The following is a 22,644-nucleotide window of genomic DNA, read 5'->3' on the forward strand; positions in this document are numbered from 1 at the left end:
TGACATTGTTGTTGTTTCTCTGGTCCTCCTGAAAGGGCTCCTTGACCTTAGGTTTGCTTTTCTGTTGGTGGATTTGGTCTCTTATGAATGCCTTTCAAAATACTTAGCGAAAGATTTTACAAAAATGCATCATTTAATTCAATTTGATATCAGAGGGTCAGTAATCAGTCAGTAAAGTTGCAGAATACATTTATGAGTCTTGTTCTGAAACAGCCTCCAAGTTTTTTCATGAAAGTTACTAAACTGTACCACATATTGTATGTTATACAGAGATATGATTTATTATATAGATATGAATATTACACTAATGTTATGCAGGGCTTAAAATGATAAACTGTGAAGTAGTGTTCAGATTTTTTATACATTGGCTATTTGTAAACATTGTCTGATTATATTTTTCAGTATCTGGGGAAGAGGGAAGTTCTGCCAGACAAGAATGTCAGTATCGGACGGTTCTGCAAAACTCCATTCATTAATGATGTTTAGAGTTTAAAATTCTTGTTATCATAATATCTGTGCATGGCAACTATGGTATTGTTAAGGTTAGGGGAAGATGGTGATATAAAAGCAAGACTTAGTTATGGTAAAATTCTACCAACGCAACCTCCACACCCTCATCCCTTGATTCCACTGGGCACGTCTTTGTTACCAGGCACGCTGTTTTGTTCTGTCCTCCACGCAGCGTCATATCCCACTGGGAGCGTTTCAAAAGCAGAGCGTCCTGCCTGCCTCATATTGTTGAGATGCTCAGATTGTGTTTATTTGATCGTTTCCCCTTGATTTTTGTGCTTCCACTGTGGTTGAGTAAATTAAATCGTTTCGTCATTTGTCTGTTTTAGGTGTGTTTATTATTAATATTTCTGACTTTATTGTGCTGTAGATCCTCAGTCTGCACAGGCTGTTTTGTAGGGGTACACCGATTATTGGTCTGTTCAATTATCGGGGCCGATATTCAGCATTTTTACATTTGTACTTTGGCTCCTTTCTCTGTTAGTGGTCACTACTCTGTGGTCTCAGTGTCCACAATGCTATTTAATGTCACTAATAAAAGCCAATCATCACTGAATAATCTGTATTTGCTAAAGTTGTCAAATAAATGAAGTGGAGTGAAATTATAAATTAGCAAAAAAAAAATGGAAATACTGAAGCAATTTGCCTCAAAATTGTACAAATTCCTGTAAACGTATATCGTTTCCAATTATTGGTTATCGATCTCCAATATTACTAATAATTGGTGTCGGCCCTGAAAAAAAGTGTTTAATTTTGAAAATGAATCAGGTGCACTATGGTGTTCCTGTCTGGCTTGATCTGTTCTGTGTAACTTGATGAGGCTGCAGTCCGTTTCTGTCAAAAATAGACTTGCCACTAATTCTCAGAGTGGAGAGCTGCTTCTGGGATGCAGCTAAAAGCAACGTGGAACACAGCCGGTGGAAACACGAGCTTTGTCTATTGTCAGGTCCAGAGTCGCTTGTTTGCATATTACTGTATGTCACGTACTTGGTAGTGATACCCTTGGTGACATGGTGGAAGGACTTTGTCAAACTCTCAGTTCCAATTGCCCAAAACTTTGTCTGCCGTCAGGAGGAGTGGAGTCAGAAATAACGCTCGCTTGTGCAGTGATCTCAATGTTAACTTTGTAACATTGTGGCTACTACAGTATGTTGCTAACTGTTGCCTTATTTTGTAATGTTAAAGATATTTTTTTCTTTCCTTTGCTGAAGTGTTTTTCCCTGTAACTGAATAACAAAACGCAGCAACAGTAACTATCTAACTCTCCTCCATCTACATTCTGCTTTCCACTTCCATCCTCAGTCTGAATTTAATGCGTCACTGGAATCCCATCACTGCAGGCAACATTTGTCCAATATGGATGTAGTTTCTAGAGGTAGTAGACTAATACTAATACCAGTACTAGTAACTACTTTAGTACTAATAATACTAATGACTCTCACATCAATGGTTGGAAAGCCAAAAATGCCCTCAAATGTAAATAGTAGTAAACGTAGCAGAAGCAGTAGGTATCCCATATTAATAACACAAGAGTAAGCTTTGTTCCACTGACTAATTTAAGATGAAAATTGCTCTCACATCTTCCTCCCCTCTCTGTAGTCTCAAGACTAAATTACTTTTGGAATAATTAAGTAATTGAAAGGTTAAAATTCTCTCCAGTTGTAGCACATTAGAGCCGTGACAAATGAAAGTAGCAACTCCTTCTTAAAAATTGGGTATTTTACAGTTTCAGAAGCTTTACAGGATGCAGTCACACGTTTTGTTTATGAGTAATACACTATTCAGTGTGCTCGATCATTCAGAATATTTTGTCAATCTCTGCTTGTCGCACATTTTTTTAATGCTGTGACTTTCCCTCCTTTTCTGCTCATTGCGTTTCACAGTTACTGCATCATAGCTAGAGTACACAATGCAAATATGATAATGAATTCTGCTGCATTATATTTTAATTCACTCCAAATGAGGTTGATCTTTGCCAAATCAGGTTATGAGAACCCCTGGCTTTGTTCATTTGTTTTAATTAAATAGAAGAGGAGAGGTGAGAGGGAAAAAAACATTGGCACATTGTTAGTGTAATTAAAGATTAATTCCAGAATATTATGTGTGTGATAATGTCTCTAATGTTGAGCAAAGACATTCACATTTTACATAAAACACAGTGTGGTTAATTTTAGATAATGTAACATAAAACCTGTCACAGGCACTCCTACTCCTATTCATTTAGCATTAGCAGTGCTTCAAGGTCCACAATTCATGTGTCACTCCTCCTGTCGAAAAGATGCTTTCATGCGAGGATAAACCTAGGGCAACTGTTAAAGTGTTGACTCAGTTATTGTTGAAGGGAATACTTGTGCTACAATGTGCTGACATGCAGAACAAGGTCCAAAAGTTTAATTCAGAAGTTCAGCTTAAAAGATTACTGGATTGACAATTAGAACATTAATAAATAGTTACCAGTAAACACAAAAGTGCTCGGTCAATTCTCCGGCCATGGTGCCTCCATCTTGACATATCCCACCACAACATGTGTCAGTCTCATCGACATGCATCAGCCTACTGTATGCTTGTTTTCAGTTTTCCGCGTTTGACTGACAGCCATTTATAACAACTTGAACATCACCTCTGCATACAGATATGCAACCTGTTATCACACCAAAGCTTGTAATAGACACACCAATCCACCGCGTACTGGTCCACAGGGTCGTCATTTAATGCGAGGACACGAAATGCTTCCCAGCTTTGCATGCTTGAGGAAAAACAGGCTACACCCTCCAACAACCACACAAACACCCACTGTTGCACCTGATTGGACGAACGCCACTCATTGGCCGTGTGCTCTAATTTCAAACCGGACCAACATGGCAGCTCGTTCAAAAAACTTGACTTATATTTAAAAAATAGCTCAGGAAAATGTGTCTGCTGAAGACATATTAGGTGAGAAACAAGCCAGGCAGTTGCAGAACTGGTCTACATTTTAAGTTGACAAAGTTTATATTGTGTTTCAGGAGCTTGCAGAGGTAGAAGTTGGACACCACCGATGTGCATAAAGTAGCAAGGAGAAGGCAACTTTCTGCTACCAGAATACGTTGCACGGCTTCCTACATAGACAATAGCTGTGTCCAAATTCCGTGGCTGCATCCTTCGGAGAGTCCTTTGACGGCCGCGTCAACCGTTGTTAAATTGGACGGTCTAGCCTTCGGAGTATTTCCTGGTTGCGTCACCAGATGTTCCCGCCCTTACCGTTACGTCACGATTGATGTCGCCCAGGCCCGCGAAAGAGAGTTGACTGAATGGATTTTATGGTATTCTGAACGTCTAACATTTTGAAAGTGAAGGCTTTTAAAGCTTTACCTCCAACGGCATAATGCTAATTTATGCCGTATGCTAATGCATTACCAGCGTCACGTATTTTAACTGAAAGTCCGCTGAAGTTTAACATATCTGGCAATGGATGACCCCACAGTATAAACCCCACTTACATTTAAATGTCAAGTCTGCGCCACTTGATGTCGCCATTGTTCAGTTTTCCCTCTTCTTTTTCGGGACTGAGCAGCGGCGCGCAAAGGATCTTGGGATATGGGAGGCCGCGAAGGATAGTAGCGGTCCGTCCTCCAAAAAGCGGGAGAAGTAGGCTGCATTTGTGGGCTGCATTTGGAGGAGCCTTCGAATTTGGACAGCCTTCGCGCAGCGTTGTGACGTAATTGGCCTTCAAATCCGCACTTCGAAGGATGCAGCCCCTGAATTTGGACACAGCTAATGAACAGCAGGAGTAAAAACAACAGATCCTGTGGACACGTTGCATCAGTGTTGTGTTTGCCTTGTCAAGGTATGAAGTACACATTCTTTTTCTGCAGTTAAATTAGCCATTATAAATATAGCATCCGGTTAGACTTTCAAAATAAAGCACGCTGTTTAACATTTTGCTGACAGTCACAGCCTGGTTCAGTTTGGGCAAGAAAACAATTATGTTATGTTAGATAACAAAACTACTTAGATTTAGGAAAAGATCATGGTAAGTGCATAAGCTACATACTGTAAGACATAACTTACGCACACAAGTTGAAATAAGTTACTGAATTTTGGTTTCAGACCAGACTGTACTTATAGGTCCTAGGTTTCAATCTATCCACATGTTCCTCTCCCTCTCCGGTCTTTGTCGCTCTTTATTCTCTGTTTGGTACTACCACTTCATACATGCTTTTCATGCCTAGGTGAGGCAAAACAGGACATGACACAGTAGCGTGTCTATTAAAGATTTTGTCATGAGACTGGGCTGATATACATGCAATACAGCATACGCAGGCATATTGTGTTGACATATACAACACACATTCATATATGTGGGTACCTTTAATTCTTTGGAAATCTGTCATACATTTCTAGAGAATGTCATGTTTTACATTTACATTCATTATCAACACAATGAAGAAACAAATATGCCATGTCACTAAATGCATCTCAATGTGCAGTGTTGTAAATATCCTTGTCAGTGTTGTGGAGTCTTTGTTTCTTATTTATATTGTTTATATTGCTTTTCTTACTTATATTTATATATATTTTCTACTTATTTATTACTACTGTTTTAACTGATGAGCTCTATTTTTGCTATACCCTTTGCTGTTGTAATATTGCAAATTTCCCCGTAATAAAGGATTATCTTATCTTAATACTGTATGTATCTGGAAAATTGTTCACTCTATGATTTCATGTATTTTTGATTATTTTTTTATGATTATTCTTCAGCACTTAGCAGCACTTGGTTAAGGTTAAAGAAAGATCATGTTCTTGGTTAAATATTTAAAAAGTGCACAACACAGGGCTTGTTTACCTTAACATTTTAACAAACGGTGCTTGTGTTGCATAAAATCCATGTAGCAATTCTGTTTCCGCAAAAATGTATTAGATAAAAATATCTGTACTAAATGTAATTTTATCGATGCAGGGTTGGTTGAACTTCCTCCCTGCAGAACAAGTCAGCTTTTTATTGCTCACATCACATTCGGATCTTGTTTTAGAAGCATAATAGGAAGCTCTAAAGCATGAGTTCTTCTTCTGTTAATAATTTTATTTAATTCAAATGTTTCTGTTTGTTTTTGTTAGATTAAGGTTGTGTATTTGTCCAAGACATTGCCCTAAACTTACATACCATATATAGAAATATTGTTGCCTGAATAATAAAAATCCAATTAGATTCATTATGTATCTCGATCATTTTGCCTCACCAACACGAAAAACTCCTCAGGCATATGCAGTGAGCATTTTTTCATTCCACCTGAACGCTTAATTACCTAAATGAACTCATTATGTACTTCAGTGGACTAATTTAACTCTTTGTCCAAGGTCAAGTCTGACAGAGATTTAAAGTGACCAGTCTGTAGGCCTGGGAGACAAGGAACGCTGTTGAGTGCCAAGAAGAGCATGTTGAAAATGAGGGGGAAAAAGAGATGATGGTGTAAATGTGATCCAAGTTGGGTAGGTCATACCTGGAGAGACAAAGTGAGGTGCAGGGACTACCCATTGTAGCTGATCACAAGTGAGCAAATTAACTGCAATAGGTGACCATGGCTGCAGCATATGGGGTACAGAAGATATCAAAGTGTGCAGGTAATTTAGTTTAGAGTTCATAGAGTGAAACACAGAGCACTAGTAACTAATGACACAGCAGTCTGCCTACAGCATTAGCCAGTCGCCTGTAGGATGAATAAATCAACTCAATCATCATGCCACACTATGTTGAAAATGACTTTACCCTGAGATTGAAAGAGCTGATGTTGCTGAAAACTTTTTGTGGGGTTTTTTCAACAATCTATCATCCAACATTGTGGCAGCAGATCACAACAGCAGCAGCAAAAGGTGCCTGAGCACCAGCGGTCCTTTTCTGAAAGAAAATGGTCAAATCTGCCACCAACAGGGACATGCAGAGTTTCTGAATGGATCTTGATGAATACAATCTGCCATATTTAGAGGCTGGAGTCTATGAGTGAAGGGCTGGAATGATGGTATATGGTAACAAACAGGATATTGGATTAGGTTTGATTGAGGCCTCGATGGAGGTATGTGCTCCACTGAATGCCATTCTAGTTGTCTGTGAAATTTCCAAATGCAATAGTGAAAAGACAGTACCAGACAAAATGCCATCAGTCTTTTCAATCCAATTCTATTTTACTTCTATAGCACTTTAACAAAGCATTTGTCACAAAGATACTTTACAGACATATAATTATTTACAATTTAGATAAGAAGAACCTAAAGCACTGGGTAAGCATCAGACCAGAGCCACCAGCCAAAAGAATCAGCATTTGACGACCTGGGGATTCCTTCAAAAATAAATAACATTTTGGATGATTCAGTGATTTAATGTGTATCTTCATTATTGTTTTGTTTTAGCTCCACACAGGCAGCTCAGCCAAACAGGGCAAATTGGCTGTTGTTGGGCAACTTTTGTTCGGCCTTGTGCAACATCCTTGGCCACCAAGATGAAGGACAGGGAAACAATTTCTTTATGTTTTTTTTGTTTGTTTGTTTGTTTGTTTTTTGTTTTTTACATAACCACATGAACTAAGATTTGGTGAAAATGAGTTGTAAGAATATTCCATGCTCTAAATATTTCCAATGCTTCGTATCTGTATGGAGGTTTTTTTTTACTAATCTCATGAAACATTAATAAGATGTTAGCTGACAAGCCAACAGACTCAACATGTCAGTTCGTCTGTTATCTTAATGGATCACACCTACGGCTATAGCAGGAAAAATATACTGTAAGTCCTCAAACAAGTATCCTGGGACTCTGAACCATGTCACAAATTTATTTTTTTTCCCTTTTCCCCTTTATGTTGGCCTTCATTCCACATCACAGACAACAACACTGATGCGTTTTGTTTGTGGCTACATCACAAAAGAGTTGTAAATCATGAATGAGAGTTATTTTGCATTTTTGTCATGTCGCTTTGGGCAGGATGAGTGTGATGGATAGGCCTACAGTGTAGGGGACAAATGAGTGAAACAACACTGGGAGAGTCATAGGTCCCACTAACAATTACACCATAACAACTGCACTGCACCCCTTCAAATAAATAAATAAACAAACAATTAAGCATTTTAAGTAGCAATCGTTACAGGACTACTGGTTAAAATTTGCTGTGATATAATATATGTATGGGGCTCCATATTTTGCAAGCGAACTGGGCCCTCTTCTCTCTCCATCTCTTATCTGGCTTCACTCGACTCCTGTTCCCGGGGACCATGGGGAAGGACAAGTCCTGGCTGTCCTGGCTCTTGACAGAGGAGATAAATCACTCAGCACACCGGAGGATAGCCTTCCAGTCGGCAAGCTGGGAACTTCATTATCCCGCCCCTGCCACACATTACCATGCAGATCGTCACTGATTGGGCCGGCGCTGTGGCGTGCGCAGCCTACTTCTGTCACCGCCAGAGGAGTCTCAGATCTGTCTCAGCGCTGAGGAGAGGAGCGTAGAGGAGAGGAGAGGAGAGGAGAGGAGAGGAGAGCGTAGAGGAGAGGAGAGGAGGGGAGAGGAGAGGAGAGGAGAGGAGAGGAGAGGAGAGGAGAGCGTAGAGGAGAGGAGAGGAGAGGAGAGGAGAGGAGAGCATAGAGGAGAGAAGAGGAGAGGAGAGGAGAGGAGTGGAGAGGAGAGGAGAGGAGAGAGGAGAGAAGAGGAGAGGAGAGGAGAGGAGAGGAGAGGAGAGGAGAGGAGAGGAGAGGAGAGCATAGAGGAGAGAAGAGGAGAGGAGAGGAGAGGAGAGGAGAGGAGTGGAGAGGAGAGGAGAGGAGAGGAGAGAGGAGAGAAGAGGAGAGGAGAGGAGAGGAGAGGAGAGGAAGTGAGCGCTGATACGTTAAAATAGAAATATTTTAAGAGGAAGTGGGAAATTTTCACTAATATCCGATACAAAAATATTTTGGCCGCACAAGTTGGTTTCTGTTGACGTCTGCAGTACTCTGCATATTCAAGCAGGCATTTCTGTGTAAATTCCACCTTGGTGTAGTTTCCCTCAGCGAGGGGAGGCCCAGGAAAACCACAAATTCTACTTTTTTGCTCACACTATTCTGCATCAACACACTTTCACTTACTCTAACACCTTGTATGTTTTGAAACAGAGTAATTTTTTTCACCACAAACCACCCATAGTGAGAGCTCATGAGGACGTTTGGATTTATTTATAGACATCTGACTTACATATGATAATAGAAGACAAAAAGTATTGAATTACAGCCGCTTCCTTTGCAATTCTGTGTTACCCCCATGTAATTAAAATGAATGTAACTTGGTTCTGTTAATGATCTTTTACATAGTTCAGTCAAAACCAACATTGTTTTACAAAACAGGATGTGAACATGGCCGGTTGAAGTTAATAAAGATGTATAAACATATATAGAGAAATGTACAATGTGTGTGTATGTGTGTGTGCGTGTGTGTGTGTGTGGTCCTGAGTAATATGATACATACTTGGATTTGGAGTCAGCATGTGGGGGATTGGTGCTCTCCTGGCTAAGTGAGCACACACACACATACACGCTCACACGCACATACACACACACACACACAACCACAGTAACAGAGTGGCAGAGTTTCCTGGCAGAGATCAGTAATAGATCGACAAAATGTTTGAGTGTCAACTTCAATTCATTTGAATGAATGAATGTGTGTGTGTGTGTGTGTGTGTGTGTGTGTGTCTTTTTGTCTCTTGCTACGAAGGCATCAGTGTGGTAAGTGGCAAAGTGAGTGTGACAGGAAGAGAAAGGAGGCACATGAAACTGTGGAGTACTTCTGTACCATGATCCATCCTTAAAACTGGAACCATAGCATGTGAGAAACTACAGCGCTTCACTCTGCTGCGCCTCATAGCAACAAAAGCAACAAAAATAGTTATTTTTAGCAAACCATATAGCAGTGATACGTAAAATTAATTAACTGGCAATGTACTTTGGTTCGGCTTAAAAAAAAAAACATGTTGTTTTGAACTCATGTGGCTTTTTGTTTCCTCTCTACATTTATATACCGGTTTATGTTTTTATCTTGGAAAATTCCACTGTGATATAGAGTTCAATGGGGCCAGCCTGACTCTGTGCTTGGTTTACATCTCTCTCTCTCTTTCCTTCACTGAATCTCTTCCATCCTCTGGGCATCAAGCTGCGATCAATGCATTGGTGAGCTGTAACCTGATCGCATTGATCATTTTCTTTCATTTATTGGCTCCCCACCAATGAAAAACACTTGAGAGGGGAGGATAAAGTGAGAGGGAAAAGAGAGTAAGGAGAGAAAATACAATGTCCAGAATGTAGTGAATTGTAGATTTGTGTTTAATGAAAAAAAATCTCATACCAAAATGTAGCTAATCGCAATATTAAGGGATTGGACTGAGTGAATACTGTGCATGGAAACAAACAAAGCATGCAGTGTGAAAAGATTTACGTTACATATATGCAGAGGGAAAATCTGACAGCAAAAAAAAAGCGATAATCACTGAAGTTCGAAGTTATTAGATGTGTTGTAGCATGTGGTTATCGCCGAGACATCTCGATGATAGAGATGGACCGACAGGCTGCAGTTGTCAAGGGCTACACCAAGGAATTGTGTTATGACTGGCGGCGGGAGGTAGGGTAGGGGTTCCAGGTGTTCTTAACAAGAATAAAAGTGACATCTGAAATTAACAAACATTTGACTCCACACTTCCAAACCATGGGGCGAGTGTAAATGAAACTGAGAAGGGAGCGTGATTCCTCTCAACCTCCAGTTCTCCACGCTGTCAGCAGATGTCAGTTGCCGCCTTGCTCTCTCGCTCTCTCCTCCTCTGACACTGACTCGTAATGATATTCTTTAATCAGGTAGCAGCGGAAGAGTGCACTGAGTGGCTACAAGCTTCCATCCTGTCTGCCTACGCTTTATATTTTTTTCTCTACCGTAACTTTTGTACGCCCTCCCCACTTTACCCAAGTCTAGCCCTCCCCTCCCCACCCCCGGTCCAGGTCTTGTGTGTCAGAGGATCCCTAGGGTGTGTGTGGGCTAATTAGGGTGAGGCAGATTGGAGGGAAACACAGGTGTTGGCCAGACCGTACTCGCTGTACAGAGTAATGACTGTGCCGAAGCCCCTCATCCCACCACCCTCCCCCCAGGGTAATTTGTCGTTACTCTGTACAACCATGTATCTCTCTGCTCCACTTCTGTTTGCTTTTCATTAATTCTTTTTATGTGGTTATTTGTTAGCATTATTTATGGCCCACACAAATATTAGCGCCATTAGCCAGAGATACAACAATGACTTTGCCACTGTGGTCCTCGCCTGAGCCGCGAGGGTTAGCGCACTTGATGTGTCTTTATCAGGTCAAGGTGGTCTGTTAATGTGTGTCTCATTGTGTGCTGCTGTATTAGTACGAGCTTTGTTTTACATCAACTGTCAGACCCACTGTGTTTGCACTCTCCATTTCTCAGTTTCCTCGCAGTTTATTGCTCCTGACAGACAGTCATATATCACATTTCAAACTTGAAATAATACAAATCTCCCTTTAGCGATGTTCAAATACCTCTATTAATCTGATTGGACATGACTGTGCAAATCTCAAGAAAAAGGCTGAGCAGGAGAACGTTCTTCTGCTTCTTACTTCTGATTATTAAATTATGACTAGGGAGCCGAGTAAAGAATTTATGAGCACAAATCGACAGAGAGTCGGAGTAACAGACAGTAAAAAGAGAAAGCAGAGAGGGTGAGTGATGTGAGGAGTGTGCAAAAAGAAATTGTTGAGACAACTGCAAGATCGACAGAGAGAGAGGATGAAGAGGGGAGAAGAGAGAGCACGCTACTGTTAAGTGCATAAGTGGCAATATGCACCCAGTGAGGTGGAACTGGACCCGGTGAGAGAATATTGTCCTAGGTCAATCCCAGTCAGAATCACTTGGGTGACTGTTGCTCACTAGAGCAGAACACAGCTGAGGGAGAAAGCGGGTGCAAACCTGAGTCAGCGCCATTTTACCACTTAACTTTGTAAAAACACACGCTGTGTTACCATCATGATGTGAAAGATACTCATCAAAACAGCAATGATATGGAGTTTTTAATATACTTCCTAAAATACTTTCTACCTCACCAACAAGTTGCAGAGTAAGACATATTGCTTGAATATCTTTAGAACATTAACAATTATAACACAAAAAACAAAAACACGTGCACAACTAGACATACAGCAAGCATTGTTTTCTACATGACCAGAGAAAACAGAGAAAAGAGGCTGTCATATTCCCTTTTTCTCATAAGGGAGAAAACCTACAACAACCAGAATGCACTGCACCACACTGGACCAATAAGCTCTCCCCTGAGGGGTGACGTACTGCAAGTTGGGCAGTGCTTGGTTTTGGCAGGGAGTCTTCGAAAGAGCAAACAGGAAGGTGGCCAGCTAGTAACAAACACTGTTGTACTACAGGTAAACAGTACGCTAAACTATGTCTTAAAAAACATTTTAGGGGAAAAATCAGGATTGTGATTAGCACTGCCTTGTTTCACAGTTTGATCAGAGTTTTCACAGTACAGAAAATTGATGATCCTTCCTAATTGAAGGTAAACAGTATGCTCAAATATTAGGGGTGTAAAAATTAACCAATATTAATTGGAAATCGGTTTTAGAGTTAAAGATATGACTACAGTGATTCGCCGACCTCTGGATCGATCTAAATGTACTGTCAACTGGTTGATGGCCCGATTTTAAAGTTATGAATCGGTTGAGTGAAGCTGAGATGATGTAAAGCTAGCACTAGCAAGAACACACAAGACAAAGACACAGAGATTAAACACTTTTTCCAGCCACAACTTAGCCACAACTCGGTGGGTCAAAGGTAATCACGGCATCTATTGCTAAGGACTTAGGACCTGTCTGCTTCTGAATGTGATGCTATCATTAGAAGTACTCTGTGACTGCTTGTAGTACTGCACACTGTGAACTGTCATTGTCTGCTGAAAGTATGTCCTGGATTAAACCATTTGTCTGATTGTTAATCATGTGTGTGATTTTATACACTGATTATTACTAGGAAGCAGAGGATACAGAGAGTCAGGGACATCCAGTTCAGAGAGGTCCAATGCAGACAGATCCAGCTCAGAAAGACCCTGCTCATGGAGATCCAGACAGGATAGTTGATCCTCAGATCCACACAACAGGTGTGTTTCTTATACAATGAGGTATAAGCAGATTGGGATAAAGATATATATAAAAGTCCAAGTCCAAAATTCCATATTAGAAAGAATGGATGGATGGCACAGGTGAAAGAGAGAGCGAGAGAAAGAGAAAACGTCTAGAACACTATAAAAGGAGGAAAGTGCTGCTATTATTCTGTAAAAGTATATATATATATATATATATATACTATATTGCTATATATAATGCTATATTCACGAGGAAGTTACAACAATTGTTCTAATTATTCCAAATTAAGCCTCAGCACTTCAGGTCATCATGCATGCACATACACATCAACACAAAGTTCAGTTGTGGAGCGCGGGTGGCCGGGCAGCGTGGAGAGAAAACGGACAGAACGGGGGAAGGAGACAACGAGAGAAAGAGAAAAGGTAGACCTGTAGGATATCATTAGCCCCATTCACACTGCCCTTTCAGTGCGGGAATCATGCGCTGACTGAGAGGACAATGGCCCTGTAGAAACTGCTGCTAAATGCTGTAAAATGAAACTGCCCTCAAGAGCAACATAAGAAGAAACAGCAGGGCTGCCGTCAGCACGTCATATCACACAACATTTCCTGAGTTGATTCTGTGTTAGGTACTTAATCATGCTATACCCTGCCAGAGGACCTCAAGCTGTGACCAATGCATTGGTTAGCTGTGACCTGATCGGGATTGATAATTTTCTTTCATTTATTGGCTCCTCACCAATGAAAAACACCTGAGTTGGGAGGATAAAGGCTCCCAATTCATATAAGATCAGATTTGCTCATCAGGTGCTGCTGATGACATACAAAACTGTACACGGCATTGCCCAGTTGACATGTCAGAGCTCAATATACCATATATTCCAACTTGTGCACTACGCTCTCAAAATTCAGGGCTCCTGATGCATCCTACGGTTAAGAAGAAGTCTGGCTCTACTGACGCCTTTAAATCTAAACTCAGAACTTCTTTGACTTAGCCTTTAATTAGTCCTTGACTTCGATTGCTAGCTTCTTCAGTGGGTCGGTCTCAGTCTCAATGAGTTACCTGTAATTACCTACAGTATTAGAATTTACATTGTCCTGTTGACGAGAAATAATCTGCTCATTCTGATTAACATCGCATTTATCTAACTTTTGTTTTTGTTTTCTGTCCCCACACGCTGCAAATTGTGTCGCTCTCTCACTCTCTATAGTTTCCTCCTCCTCCTCCTCCTTGTTCTCCTCCTCCTCCTCTCTTTTCATTCAGTCTCCCTTCTGATGGCCCATCTACCTCTCCTGGCTCCTGCTGCCTCATATATTGATGCTAATGGATCATCATACTCTGGGCTCCGCTGGATCATTGCTCACCTCTGTTTCACTATCTCCTTATATCTGTATTTCTGTAAAATGTGATCCCTCTTCACTCTGATCTCTCTGTTTTACTGCTAATTATCTTGTGTGGCCTGCCCTCTTCCAGGTCACCACGGTGAAGAGGAGGTCATGTGGCTCGGGCACCACTTGGCGATGCCTCGGCCTGCTCAGTCTTCTCCTGGATCCAAACACTTTACATATATCATAATTTGTATCAGATAGTCTGTCAATGCAACTTGTAAACTGTGATTTTGTTGTTATTTTCTGTACATGCAACATCTATTGCATGTCTGTCCATCCTGGGAGAGGAAAACCCTGTTAAAAGGTTTTTTTTTCCTCAACATGGCAAGTTTTTCCTCACTCAAATCGAAGGTCTAAGGACAGAGGATGTCGTTCACTGTACAGATTGTAAAGTAAATAGGCCTCAAGTTGACTCACTTCAAACGACAAGTTACAACAGCGGTTGTCAAGATGGATACATGATTGAACTTCAACTAGTCACATTACAGGTCACAACTGACCGATAAACACCTGTACCTGTGCTGCGTATTTCAACATCAGACATGATGCTTGGCTTTGCAAAGAGAGGTGACCATCTGAAATGTTTCCATTGGCCTAAATTACATGGGTAGGTATTGCTTCTCATGTTCTCATTCATAAATATCTTACAGTTATAATTCACTTTTATTTTTTTATAGGTTAATTACTGTCATCTGTAAAGACAGACTTGTTCCCAATGAGGAGCAAGCATCTGTGGCAGAAGAAGAAGCTAGGTGGACATAAATAGTTCATATTAGCTTGATCTTTTCTTCATTTAGTGTTGCATGTCTGTTCCCCATTTGGTACTGAGAATTAGTTTAACATAATTCAGCACTGTGTGTTTCATCTTTAGAGCCAGTTGCCCAATTTGTGGCCCTTCGCTTACATTTTGAAAGTCAGTATGGCCCTCTATCTCAATGCTGTCACAGAATTCTGCAACATTTGATCCTCTTCAAAAACCTCTCAAGGGCCTATCAAAACAACATTCAGGGTATTAGTTCAAACATGCTGCATGAATAAAACAAATCACTGACATCTAATGATTGCCCATTGAGTAATTTACTAATTAACTGCAGCCATTTAGTTTATACTGTCAAACAATGAGGGGATGATTAGGTGACTCATTACTGTATGCCAGTGGTGTTTAGAGGGACATTATGTCATAGAGATCATTTAAAGCTATGTGTTGTGTGGTGAATTAAATGTAAGGATTTCAGTGCTGTACACAGTGTGTTGGTGTTGCTGCATTCACAGCAGAATTATCAGCTAAGCTAAGACTTTTAAGTGCTGACATCATTAAGTATTTGGAAAGTTTGGGGTAAAAAGTTCTGAACCAAATGCCACCTGCGTACATCCTCGGTGGCATGAGAGGCAGCTACACTGAGCCAGATGGTAACCATGGAAACAGGTTTTGTCCTTGAGTACGAGAGGTGTTTTATCGTTATCAAGTTCACTGTCAATACATCCATCTACATGAAACCTATATGCTAGATCTGCCACACAGTTCTGCTCTTCTAACAAAACAGATCAGCTTCTGATACAGTTCAGCAGGATTCGCTCTGTTGTCTCGCAAAACACATAACAAGTATTAAACGGCAAGCTCAGTGGAGATATACTAGAAATGATATAGCTCGTTCAACATCAACTTCAGAAAGATGTTGAATTTTTTTGACTGCGCTGTCTCAGGAGATCCAGGAACTGAGGAAGTGATCTGAGACTGTGACAAGAATACATAAATCTATCAGGATATATTTAAGTATTGACTATTTGTCATTAACTTCTGCTCTTGAAGTAAAAAAAAAAAAAAAGTAATCGGTATTAGAGAATTAAGTATCAGTAGTAACTGTTGAATGAATGAAGCGGCATGTTACACAACAAGTTGAATTATGCATATGTAGGGATCATTTTAATTATTTTAATATTCTTCCTTAATCTATTTGTTCTGATTCTGTTCGCATATATTTCATTGCCGCTCAGTGATGATTATGTTCACTGTGAACTTTCACTGCTAATACAGGAGATTTTCACACAGCGCAGCAGAAAGGAAGGTTGTGAAGGTCACGCTGGTCAAGTTTAGATTTCTCTGACATTTCACCGTGATCTTTCCCCAACCTTAGCCACATAGTTTTGTTTGTCTAACCTTAACCATTCCTCTACTTATACTTAAGTTTCCACGTGGAGATACTTTATGAGTCAGAGCAATCAAAACACCTTGGTTGTAGACATTAAATTCATCAGAGTTTTAGAAGAATTGTCCGATATCAATGTTCTGTTTTGTGAATTAGTTACAGTGTTTGTCTCTGTAGACTTTTAAACCAAGCTGAAGCTGTATGTTACGGAGAGTCAGGGGAAGAGATGAGCTGAGCTGTCAACTGACCTATACGGGTGAGCTGAGTCAGACGGTGGAGAAGACCACAGTGACCCATAGCATTTTAAACTCTACTACTTTTATTTCTATTATTTATTTTATTCTATTCAAATGTACCTCCCAAAATCTTCATCTCAAGAACTAGTGCATAGCATCTGAATACATGCCCAAGTTAGAGTTTGAGGACTTGAACAAAAAAATTTAATAAATTGTTGAAATGACAATTAAAAAGAAACTCTGCTCCTTCTTCACCTAGCTCACTATAATTGGTTTAACTGATATGTTTTATTAAGTGTCAAAAGCACCAGCGGGGCTTACACTGTATAATCTGTCACAAAGGTTGTCACAGCATAAAATGGGTAATGGAGGAACAGAGAAAGAGGAGGGGGTACGAAAAATGAGGCAGTGTAAGAGAGAGAGTAGTTGGTAAGAACAATCACTGCCTGACATTTTGAAAAAAAACCTTTGCTGCTGACACAGGTGAGCGCAGGCACGGGAAGTTACATTACACAGATGATTGGATGGTGAGCTAACTGATCACTCGTTCATTTGCACTCTTTCACCCGGGGTTGGAAGTGTGACATGAGGCGTTTGTTCATTTTTTCACTGCTGATGTCAGTTGTTTTTTTAATCAGCACCACCGGTCTGTAAGTAGTGCAGGTGTGGCTCAGAGGAGCAGTAATGCTGAGGATGTGTGAAATTACACTCATTGTGGGGGTAAGAGGAGCAGCAGCAAACCGGCACTGTAAAAGTTTGAATTATCAACTGACTGATTTTGTGGGAACTTAAAATTAGTACATCTCAAGTCCTGAATCCCGCTGAAGTTCCACGCAAGTTTTTTCAGATTGACCCTTCCAAGAAAATTAAGTAGTCTACTCTAACTCTTTATTGATTTTGATTTTATTTGCATCTTGGATACACACTTTAATTTTTCACTAACACAATTGTGTTATGTCCATGTGTGCACAACAAGAGAACAAAAATTGTAATTCCCCAACTCTGGATCTCTCTCTCACTTCTCTAGTGTCCTCTATCCAAGAACAATATAACATTTTTTTTTTATTTTTTAGCCTGGAAATGGTCAAGTGGATTTTAAGTCAAAAGGCTTCATTAATATAGATCCTACTTTACTTTATTACTGCCTCCCTAAGCCGGAAGTAAGGGAACGCATTATATCAGCAATAACACTAAACCCTCAGGATGATCAGAGCCAAATGCACTACAGATCCCTTAGATCCAGTTAGTATACAATTCAGTGAATACAATGGCCCCGCATAAGAAAAGCACTGACAGCTTTGCGCCTCTCTGTGCTCTCTCCCAGTGGCCCGACTGAAGGTGAGGCACAAAGGTGACAATCCCGGATATCATATGTCAAGAAAAATCACATACGCATATGGCATAATCTAAGCGGTGTTGCTCGTGATAATTGAAAATATTAGATTAGATTCTGACAGCACACGAGCGACGTTTTCACATTTTTCTACCGTTCTGCAGCTTCCAGAGATTTGATCTTGTTTCTAATAGTTGAGTAACTTTTTTTAAAAGGTGCTGTATGAATAAAGTTATTATTTTTTATTAGCATCAAGCATTATAATAGTGAGCCTGACTTCCATGTATATTTAGACCGAATACTGACCAATGTCTATGTCCAAATACGGTCTTCTTTAGTGACTGACACTTGTATCACCAATGACAGATAATGATAATGATATCTGCTCTTCTAAGCCATTACTGTGGTGGTCAGTGTGAAGTAGCTTCTCTACACAGGCCCTTAGGCCACTCTACCACCCAGAGACCTTGCTTTGTACTATCAGAGAGTCCCTGTTATCCCCTTATCAGCAGGTAGGGATGCACACTGTTGCTCTGTCTGGACAAAGGTAAAAGCACTAGAACAACAGTCCTACTGTAACAAAGATTATGGTTAAGTGTAATTGTAAGTAATGCCTGTCTCTCTGGCTTTCTTCACTGGTGAGTCGCTGTAATACTGAATTCAGTTTAGGTTTTTCCATTTCATAATCCACAGTTCAATGTAAAGAGGCCTCATTTCAAAGCCTTTTAGGGCCTCATTCATTTTTATGAGTGTTTTTCCTGTCAGGTCCAATTCTTGTCTCTGCAGCTCCGACTCCGAAACTATCAAAAAGTCTTTATTTCCCTTTTTGAATAAGAATCAAAGAACCTCTAGGTGAGGCCTCAAAGACATCTTACAAAATATTCCTTTGGCGGGTTATGCCTAATGTTTACTTGGCATGGGCCCGTGCCCGGAGGCAGCAGTCCTTATTCCCTCTCTGACACCAGTGTTGTCTTGCGCTACAAGAGGAACCCTCTGTGCCCACAATTAATTTCCGCCAGAGCCATAATATTCCTCTGGCGTCTGCATGAGACTGGCAGTGACACTGAGGTCCATGGTCTCTGACCCAGATCTTCAATAGACATCTATTCAAGACTTTCCTCCTGCCCACCCGACAGTTTACATGTGCAGAGACCTTTTTCTCCACCTTCCCACCTCCAAAGTTGTTTTGGCTATCTCACCACACATGATGAGAGAGAATGTCTTTCAGTTAAATGTTAAACTTCTCAGTGTGGTTCACCATGTATGTTTACTCACCAAGATGTTTGATGGTTAAATCTGTTTTAAGAAGAAAGGAAAAGAAAACTGAAAGCATTGTTCAGACTACTGTGGACTTCAGTGAAATAGATGTTCAAGAATTCTCTAATGTGTGTCTGACATGGTTTTTGCAGGAAAAAAAATACCACAAAAGATATAATTATCACGTTAAAATCCTTAAAATGGTGCCTACTCCTTCTCCATCAGAATATAAATATAATACGCACACTTGTGAATGCTTAATATTAGACCAGGATTTGCTTCCAAACTATTTGTAATGTCACAAATGCACAGAGCAAATATACACTGAATGTGAAAACAGCCTTCTAGTGTCAAACTCAGACATCTTTCTACGCAGTGGCGCTCAGCTATTCAACTGTAGGAACAAGAAGAGAAATGTATGTTTGCCTGGAGGGGGACTTATTTTTGATAATATCTAAAACCTGCAACATATTTGAGTTGTTAGCGGTCAGAGTTTCAGTCTGATGTTGAATCACTGCAGAGTATTTAAACCCTAATAATCCTGAGATGGCATTTGGCCGAGCACAACAGGGTGAATGTCTGTGTGGTAATTATGCTCTGTGCCTTTGAAATCACTAAATGAAAGCCACCAAGGCCTCTTTCTGAAATAAACTCATTTACACATCAGTTCATTTAGCTAAATGAGGCCCGTGGTCTTGACTGTGACTTTTTTAAAATAAATAAAAAAATAAATCTGATCTCTCATTATTCACTTTACATTGACCGGTTATACAATACTTTTTTATATCAAAGTTTACCACACCCACCCACCGATCCCCCTCTTTAATCAACACTGTGTGCTGATGTGTGTGTCGTTGTGAGATTCTTTTATCTTCAGTTTGTTAATGACCTTTCTGTGCGGGAATGTGAGAACGTTAGCTCATTTGAGTCCTCTGTGTTCTTTGGACAGCAGACAATGTGTCACGGGTTTCAAGTGGCCTCTGAAGTGGGAGGGCTGGGTGTGAATTCAAAAACACTGAGAAATAACACACTAAATGAGAGGCTACCATTCATTCTACCTGGCAGTTGCAATAATGAATTTATGCCACAGTTTTTACTCTGTTGCTGACAATGCATCAGCTGTCCAGATGCAGGACATGTACAGTATTTGAAGATTTGGGGCTTGCGCTGGTCAACCACTTGTGAGGTGATAGGGGGATATTTTAGCTCACCGCTCAAAGAGCCCTTTGATCATCCCATTAACCATGTATTCAAAACAGTGGAATATTTTGTGAGGCTTCAGGAGAAATGGGACATTTTGTGGTCATGATTGCTCTATGCATCAAAAAAGCACTAATAATCATAATTGGATTCTAGGTTGTAACATGTAATAGTTAATGCTGAGGTAGGAAAATTCCGTGTATGTGATGTTTTCCTAAGCCCATACGAACAGATTCCTTGACAGTACTGGGTAAGGTAAAGTATGGTGTTTGTATAGGCCTACAGACATCTTGTCTGTAGCTTCACACACATCCAACAGGCCACTGTGGGAGACAGTCTGGCTGCCCCTAACTCAACAAACATTGTCACAGCAAACAAATCTGTTCCCAATTTTAATGTGATCAAATACATTACAGAAACATTTTCCACGGGCTATACTCTTTAACTGAGACATCCAGCTAGCAAGTGCCAGGGAGAGAAACATACAGCCAAGATATTTCTCCTTCAGGAAAAGCTCTGTGCAGTCATCCATTCTATCTCTGTGACAGTGAGGGACTGAGAAGTTTAGCTGTGTCTTGAAGCTCCCCACACAACATTTTGATACAGTTAGGGCGAAGGCAACATGATTATTTTGTGCTGTTTCCTTCACAGTAAATGCGCTCTGCTGCAGGGGATGGGAGTAAAACCATGACAGGCCTGTAAAATCCATGACGTGCTTGGGATTCTTTGCCCTTATCACCGTGTGGGTCTTTTTTCTGGCTGGTGTTTGAGACGTAATGCCCACCCCTCTCGTCCTAATCGTGCCCTCCGCAGAGAGAGCCTGGCAGACCTCACATCCAGAAAAACCTGTTGATAAGTGGTTGGCTTTGTAGCATGGATGAGGGCTGGAGTTGAGTCTTGGGCTCAGGCCAAGGATAAACCATAGTTGGAGAAAAGTGGGATAAATATATTCAGAGTGTATTCAAGACTTTTTTTGTATTCGGAAAGTTTTGGACTGTGTTTGCATAAAAATGTATGACACAATCAGTGCCATCAGTAATTTATATGTCTCATAAACACACTCAATTTTTTTTTTTTTTAAGCTTGGGCTGGCAGTTTGGCTGAGTATGGTCCAGCCAGTGGTGATACACTCCCCTGTCCTCACTGCTGCCTCCCTCCGTGCCCCTTAAAGAGCAAGGGTTCATGGGAATGACCAATGGGAAGCATTGCTCAGCTACTTCCCACAGCCAAGAGACAGCTGTAATCCTTTAACCCCTTCCCCCCATATGAGTTTTAAAACACACACACAAACTTTGTTAAACACAATGGAATTTCTAGGTACACACATTTGCGCACATATACAAAGACACATTCCACAGTACAGTTCCTCCCAGTCGTGCTGTGATACGGCGACTGAATTGATGGTGTTTCTGCTGCAGTGTCCTAGATTGCCTCTGAACATTCATCACTGGACCCTCCATGGCAAGCTGTGGCCACTGGCCTTCACTCAAACCCCATCCCATAGCGCCAGTAGGGCACTGATAAAACAAACAACACACTGCTGCCTACACAGTGACCCTCTGAGTCTGCATATTAAGACTCACTCTCTACCTCTACCACTACCGTTAATATTATTTTTTTTTCTTCTTCACTCTCGCTCCTCTCTACCCCCCCTCCAGCCCCTGTAGACCTCCTTCCCGTTTCCTCTCAATCTGCACCTCCTTCAGTGTGTTGGCCAACCTCCTCCTCTCCCCACTTTTCTTTTTCTGTTTCTTTGTGCTGTGTGATGAAGAGGATTTGGGTAGCTACAGTAGCTGAGGGGGTTTAGGGGGATGGAAAAGGAAGAGAGGGGAAAGGACTGAGAAGGAAAAAGGAAGGCAGGAAGGTGGATGGGTGGGAGGATAGGGGGCTGTGAGTATACAGTCCTCAGAGGAGTGAAGTGAAAGCCAAGAGTGTTCTTCTGAGGAAGTGGGATCCAAGATGGATCTCCTTTATTCCAGCACAGTCATCACTCTGCCTTCCCTTCTCTACAGTGCTTTGTCTTACATACTGTACAGCTAGAGCAATAAGTGCGATCTCATGTAACATCACTGGGACCACGCCTTTACGCATGTGCGCTTTGCAGATATAAACATTCAACAAAATAATGTCTTTTGAAATAAAATTATAACTCCAACGATGAATTTATCATTTTGGAATTTTTTGTCACATTGTTTTGACAATATATTTTGGGTATGTATATTTTTCTGACTTTGCACTTGGGTGTTGCCAAGTGTCGCTAGGTTGCAGTAGCACTGAGACACATAAGAGAGAACCCTGAGTAGGCGTGCACACATAGACACTGGAGAAAGGTCATGTGTTCGCATTGAGTAATGTGTAAACATACTCATTACCTTATCATTCCCCTTCATTTGATTGGAAAGTGACTTATTACCTGCACTGTACA

The 22,644-nt window shown here is 40.7% G+C and overlaps 1 long non-coding RNA gene across 2 annotated transcripts in view; it reads right to left on the reverse strand.

Annotated features, from left to right (window-relative positions):
* Nucleotides 1-7,275: 7,275 nt before the first annotated feature.
* The window catches only part of LOC311261231, a 51,307-nt gene continuing 35,938 nt past the window's right edge, over nt 7,276-22,644 (reverse strand). The window contains exons 4-5 of one of the 2 annotated variants that reach the window (XR_014623116.1): nt 7,879-7,966; nt 7,276-7,784 (exon numbers count right to left, since the gene is read on the reverse strand). This is a non-coding gene — a long non-coding RNA (uncharacterized lncRNA). Of the gene's footprint in view, nt 7,967-22,644 lie in introns of both variants that reach the window. The other variant, XR_014623117.1, reaches the window with a different exon arrangement.

The sequence above is a fragment of the Pagrus pagrus genome (genome assembly GCF_965226575.1).
Source record: "Pagrus pagrus genome assembly, chromosome: 8".
Classification (NCBI taxonomy): domain Eukaryota; kingdom Metazoa; phylum Chordata; class Actinopteri; order Spariformes; family Sparidae; genus Pagrus; species Pagrus pagrus.